Genomic DNA, 6,886 nt, shown 5'->3' with positions numbered 1-6,886 from the left:
TATTATATTTTGGGACGTGTTGGTATATTTTGTTGAGGTCCCTAAGGCCTCGGGTGGATTTCGGAAGGCTAAAGGAGCAATTTGGACTTGAAGAAAACTGCTGGAAATGGGCAACAGCTGGTGGAATCGCTTCTGCGATGCCTTGGTCGCAGAAGCGGCTGTGAGTGTACTGGGCAGAAGTTGAAGGTGCGAAGCAATTCCCACAACTGCGTGATCGCAGAAGCGGGCAGAGAAGGTGCAGAAGCATAAGTCATCGCAGATGCGCATTGGACATCGCAGAAGCGATATGCGCAGATGTGGCATTGTATCCGCAGGTGCGAGCTTGGGCTAGGCAGTGAGGATCACAGATGCGTGTTATATCTCGTAGAAGAGATACCGCAGATGCGGCATATGTGTCTGCGGAAGCGAAAATGGACAGAAACATAAGGGATCAAAAATCGGTCATTTCTTCATTTCGATTGGAATTTTTGGAGCTCGATTCTTGGGCGATTTTAAGGATTGTTTCATGACTTCAACTGGGGTAAGTGTTCTACATCTGAGAGTGGTGACATTTCATGAATCTATGGTTATATTCATCGTTTAATTTGAGTTTTAAGGGAGGAAAATGGGATTTTTGTAAAAACTTTTCAAAAACGGAAATTCAAGATTTGGAGTACGATTTGTTATTGGAATTCGATAAAATTGGTATGGTTGAACTCGTATCAGAATGGGTGATCGGATTTTATGAAAATTATGTCGGGATCCGAGAGGCGGGCCTCGCGTTGACTTTGGTTGAATTTTTAGAATAAAATTTTTAAGTCGTCGTTTTATTATCCTTAATTATTTTTCGATAAATTTTAATGAAGTTATACAATTAATTTGGATAGATTTGAGAAGTCGTCGTTTTATTATCCTTAATTATTTTTCGATAAATTTTAATGAAGTTATACAATTAATTTGGATAGATTTGAGCTGTCTAGAGGTCAATTCGAGCAAGAAGACTATTTTGGAATATCGGCCTCACTTCTAAAAAGTAAGTATCTTGCCTAACCTTGAGTGGAGAAACTTACCCTTAGGCATTGAGTCGTATGTGTCATTTTGTGTAATGTGAAAGTCGTGTACGCACGGTGACAAGAACGTACTCAGGCTTATATCTGCATATCTTATTGGTTTAAAATCTTAGGCATTTTATGTAATAAATTGGATAATTGTTGCCATTTATTAAATCCTCTATTTGCAGTGCCTCAATCCTTGTTGTCGAATTTATTTTTTTATATGATAATTTGGTGTGATTGTCACTTGAATTTATTAATTCCGTGTGTTTGTTGATTGATATTTCCTGGAAATAATTATATTTTAGATTTTTCATCTGCAAATAATTAATTAAATAAGTTTAAATTGAGGCGTTAATATAATTATCAATAATTTGAATTAATGAAGGTGTTGCCCTATACTGAGTTACTTTTTCATCGTTGTTGTTGTTTTGAGGTTTTATAAATATATATTGTGTGGGGCCTTGGGGCTATTTGTTGTCAAATTAATTAATTTTATTATATCTTTGGAATTGGTTGTGGCCATTGGGCGATTTGTGATTTGAATTGATTTTGTTATGTTTTCGTGATAATATTACGTGTAAATTATTGTGTGATTTAAGTTATTATTATGAGGATATAAGGGTGGCATTCCACTGTTGATATTATGTGGGTATAAGGGTAGCATTTCACTGTTGTTATGTGTGTTGGGATATTATCCGGGTGGAGTGATAAGGGTGGCTATAGGAGCGATAAGGCTGACTATTGATATTGTCTGGGCAGAGTGATATGGGTGGCTATAGGAGAGATAAGGGTGGCTATTGTTAGGGATGATACTTGATGATGTGGGATTATTGTGTTGGTGATTTATATGTGATGTTGTGATTTTTCTTGTGTTTGTTTTATCTCTTGTGCAACTTGTCTTATCATTTCGGTAAACTTGATAATAGTCTGATTCATGATGAAATTGTGAGCCTGTAGCTATTGCAGGGCGGTTTATATTATTGGCACATGAATTGTCCGTACAGATACGATATGAAATGTGGGCACGTGGTGCCGGGAAAAATATGTTAATTTTATTATCGGCACATGAATTGTCCATGTAGATGTGATATAAAATGTGGGCATGAGGTGCCGGGGAAAATATGATAATTTTATTATTGGCACGTGAGTTGTCCATGCGGTTGTGATAGAAATATGGGCACGAGGTGCCGTGGAAATATGAAAGTGGGATGAGACCCGTGTTACGCAAGATATGAAAATGGGTTGAGACCCATATTTTGTGATTATGAAATGAAGTGCACATGGTGACTTTTATTTGAAAGAATTATATTCAAGATATTTATTTGAAAGAATTATATTTGAAATATATGTATTTGGAGGAAGTACATTCAAAATATATTCATTGGAAAGGATTATATTCTAAAAACTTTTATTCGACAAACTTATAGATGAAAGATGCATATGTTGAAGGACTTGATTATTGGTTGTATTGGTGTTCGTTATTTGTCTGAGAAATAATTATGGTGTTCTTGCTGCCTTGCTGTTTACATCACTAGTTGATAATTGATGATATTATTGCTATTTGTTTTCTATTATTTTCGTTTACTATATTGCATAAGTTAATAGACTAGTGAGTGTTTTGACTGTACCTCGTTACTACTCAATTGAGGTTAGTCTTGATACTTAATGGATATTGACTGTGATGTACTCATACCACACTTCTGCACATTTTTGTGCAGAGCCAGGTATTGAAGATATCGGACTCGGACAAAGTTAGAGTGTGATCGCAAGAACTTAAGGTAGAGCTGCTTGGTCGTCGCAGTCCCTCTGAGTCTTACCATTTTTATTGTACTGTTAATTTTCTATTCAAACATTATTGTATATTCGGTCCTCGAGATCATTTTATGTATTCAGTTAGAGTTCGTGACTCAGTACTACCAATCTTGGGATATTTTATTCCGTTGTTGGTTTCTATTATCTATAAAACAAAATGGCTTGAATTGTTATTATGATCGGCTTACTTAGTCTTACAAACTAAGTTCCATCACGACGCCTATGGTGGGATGGGTCATAACAAGTTGGTATCAGAACTCTAGGTTCATAGGTTGTACGAGTCACGAACGCGTTTAGTAGAGTCTTGCGGATCGGTACAGAGATGTCTGTACTTATCTTCGAGAGACTACAGAGCTAATAGGAAAATTTTCACTTCTTTCATTCCTTATCGTGCGGCATTTATTCAGCTTGAAGCATATATCTTATGTTCTTTTGCATCCACTCGTGTATGAAATTGCGCACTCAATATCAACTATGCGCCAACAGTTCGTGATACTACAGAGGGGTTATAAGGGAGCCAGGGTTGCTCAACCATTGTTACCAGATCGAGGATGCGAATGTATTGAGAGATCATTCAGTTGTGCATATGGGGGTGCAGCAGGTTCTGACATCTGGTTGATAAGTACGATCTTAAGAAGGTTTAATTAGTTGCCTAATCATCGCAATCATGGTAGGGTCACCAGGTAGATGTAGATCTGAATATAGTTGGTGGTATTAGAGACTATGTGATTCGTATGGACTTCTATTTAGCAAAGGGTACATACTAGCAGCCAAGACACTGGAGGAAGCGAGTTTAACTGTCACGAGGATGACTTGCGCCAAATATGGCTTGAGGTGTCTTATGACCGGTGTCGTATGAGCGATGAAGGTTAGTATTGTAGATCATCGGAATGTGTCCTATGGCTTCGCGCCATGTGAGGGGAGTCCACTATCAACGATCAGATTGCGGGGTCAAGTGTTATATCAGTTTTGGCCTGAGATGTATTTATGTGGTATTGAAAGGTTTTCCAAAACTTGTATATGATTAAGAGTTGATATTTGTATAGGATGATACTGGGACTTACGGTATTCCCGCGTCCTTAATAATTCTACATTTCAGTATCAGCGGGGTCATGAAAACAATTTCAGAATACTCGGAGTGCTCCAGTAAGTTCTTTTAATGCACCACCGACACAGGGTTCCTATAATGGTTATTTCAATTATCTGGTGCAGACCCAGTATGAGCAGCATAACCTGTAAAAGGGTTTTTATTGGTGTGGTGATACTAGGCACATCATGAGAGATTGTCCCGGACTTGGGAGAGGCGGATTTCATCAGAATACTCATGCTACATGCTCTATTCCAGTTACTACCCCACATGCACAATCAGTTAGGGGTGGAAGACAGGCGGGTAAAGGGGCGCCCTAGAGGGGGAGGACCGACCCGTTGATATAATTGATATGGTATGACTGAGGCCTCTATACCAAATGGTGTCGTTACAGGTAAAATAGAGGAGCATTGTTCTTAGTTCGATTAAATTCCAATTATCGAGGTGAGACCACCTATCATGCTCCATGTATGATGAGTTAGTGTTTATCCCTGTTGGGAGATTTGATGGTGTTAGCCTATGTGTAGCATTTTGTTCTGTACACTATTGAGGGCTAAGAGTCCAAAAGTGACTTTCTGCTACTCACTACAACGGGTTTTGATATAAATGGGATAGTTTGATTAAATTTGTGAATTATATTCCCTAACGATATGGGAGTTCATTTTATGTTGTGAAATTGTTTCACATAATTATGAGGTTTTCATACCTCACGTGTTGCTGTCAGTGTTGTAAAAATTTTGAAACGAGATTTTGGTTAATATAAGATTAATTGAGGATTCTGGAATTAATTATGAACAGTTATTATGACCAGAGATGTGATTATGGGCATACGTATAATGTGTGTGTAGGCAAGAAATTGCTACCGCTGGTTGAGACTAACACAGTGTGTTAATGTGGAAAAGCAGGCCTTTTGAAATTAATTGGGGTGTAAGAAATTGGCTTTAAAGTTTATAAATAAGGATAAAAAGGAATAATCTCAGCTCAGATGGTGGTTTCGGACCCATGTTAAATTGCGGAGATGTAGAAGCACTCGCGAGTATGTGTGTAAGGATATACCCAGTAATTTAATGTCCTCAAAATAATTCTTGGCACGTTCGAGGACGAACGTATGTTTTAAGAGGGGGAGAATGTAACGACCCGACATGTCGTTTTAAGAATTTACACCATATTCAATGACTTAAGATCTCGAGCAGCTTCGTAATATGTATTGTGACCCGCGTGTGTTGTCGAGTTTGGGTTTTGAAAGATTCAGAATTTAATTTAAAGAACAATTCTCATTTTTGAAGCTTAAAAGGAAAGAGTTGACCAAAGAGTTGACTTTTGAGCAAAAGACCACGAAATAGAATTTTGATGATGTCAATAGTTCGTATGGTGATTTTGGACTTAGGCATATGTCCGGATTTAAATTTGGAAGTCCGTAGGACAATTCGACGCATTTTGGCGAAAGTTGAAAAATAGAAGATTTTGGAAAGTTCGACCGAAGGTTGAATTTTTGGATAACGAGGTCAGATTTTGATTACGGAAATTGGAAAAACTCCATTACATCATTTATGATTCGCGTGCAAAATTTGAAGTCATTCCGGATTAATTTGATACGTTTCAGCGCAAATATAGAAGTTAGAAGATTCGAAAACTCATAATTCGATTTGATGCACGATTCATAATTTTGGCGTTATTTGACGTGGGTTGAAGCCTCGACTAAGTTTGTATTATATTTTGGGACGTGTTGGTATTTATTTTTAGGTCCCTAAGGCCTCGGATGGATTTCGGAAGGCTAACGGAGCAATTTGGACTTATAGAAAATTGCTGGAAATGGGCAGCAAGTGGTGGAATAGCTTATGCGATGCCTTGGTAACAGAAGCGACATCGCAGAAGCTTGAACCTCTTCGAAGAAGCGTCTAGGAGTGTATGGAGTAGAAGTCGCAAGTGCGAAGCAATTCCTGCACATGCGTGATTGCAAAAGCGGGCAGAGAAGGCGCAGAAGCGGAAGTCATCGCAGATGCGCGCTGGACATCGCAGAAGTGATATGCGCAGATGCGGCATTTTGTCCTCAGGTGCGAGCTTGGGCTGGGCAGTGAGGATCGCAGATGCGTGTTTTGTCTCGCAAAAGCGATACCGCAGCTACAACATATGTGTCCGCAGAAGCGAAAATGGACAGAAACATAAGGGATCAAAAATCTGTCATTTCTTCATTTCGATTGGAATATTTGGAGCTCGGTTCTTGGGTGATTTTAAGTATTTCTTCACGACTTCGACTGGGTTAAGTGTTCTACATCCGAGAGTGGTTATATTTCATGAATCTATGATTATATTCATCGTTTAATTCTAGTCTTAAGGGAGGAAATTGGGATTTTTGTAAAAAAAATTCAAAAACGGAAATTCAAGATTTGGAGGACGATTTGTTATTGAAATTCGATAAAATTGGTATGGTTGAACTTGTATCTGAATGGGTGATGGGATTTCGTAAAAATTATGTCAGGTTCCGAGGGTCGAGCCCCGCGTTGACTTTGGTTCACTTTTTAGAATAAAATATTTAAGTCGTCATTTTATTATCCAGAATTATTTTCGATGAATTTTAGTGAAATTATACAATTAATTTGGATAGATTTGAGTTGTCCGGAGGTCAATTCTAGCAAGAAGGCTATTTTGGAATGTCGGCCTAACTTCTAAAAAGTAAGTATCTTGCCTAACCGTGAGTGGAGGAAATTACCCTTAGGCATTGCGTCGTATGTGCCATTTTGTGTAATGTGAAGCTGTGTACGTGAGGTGACAAGTATGTACTCAGGCGTATATCTGCAGATCTTATTGGTTTAAAATCTTAAGCATTTTATGTAATAAATTGGATAATTATTGGCATTTATTAACTCCTCTATTTGCAGTGCCTCAATCCTTGTTGTCGAATTTATTTTTTTATATGATAATTTGGTGTGATAGTCACTTGAATTTATTAATT

The sequence above is a fragment of the Nicotiana tabacum genome, chromosome 12 (assembly GCF_000715075.1).
Source record: "Nicotiana tabacum cultivar K326 chromosome 12, ASM71507v2, whole genome shotgun sequence".
Classification (NCBI taxonomy): Eukaryota; Viridiplantae; Streptophyta; class Magnoliopsida; order Solanales; family Solanaceae; genus Nicotiana; species Nicotiana tabacum.
The sequence above is the reverse complement of the archived record's forward strand: the minus strand, read 5'-3'. Positions refer to the sequence as shown.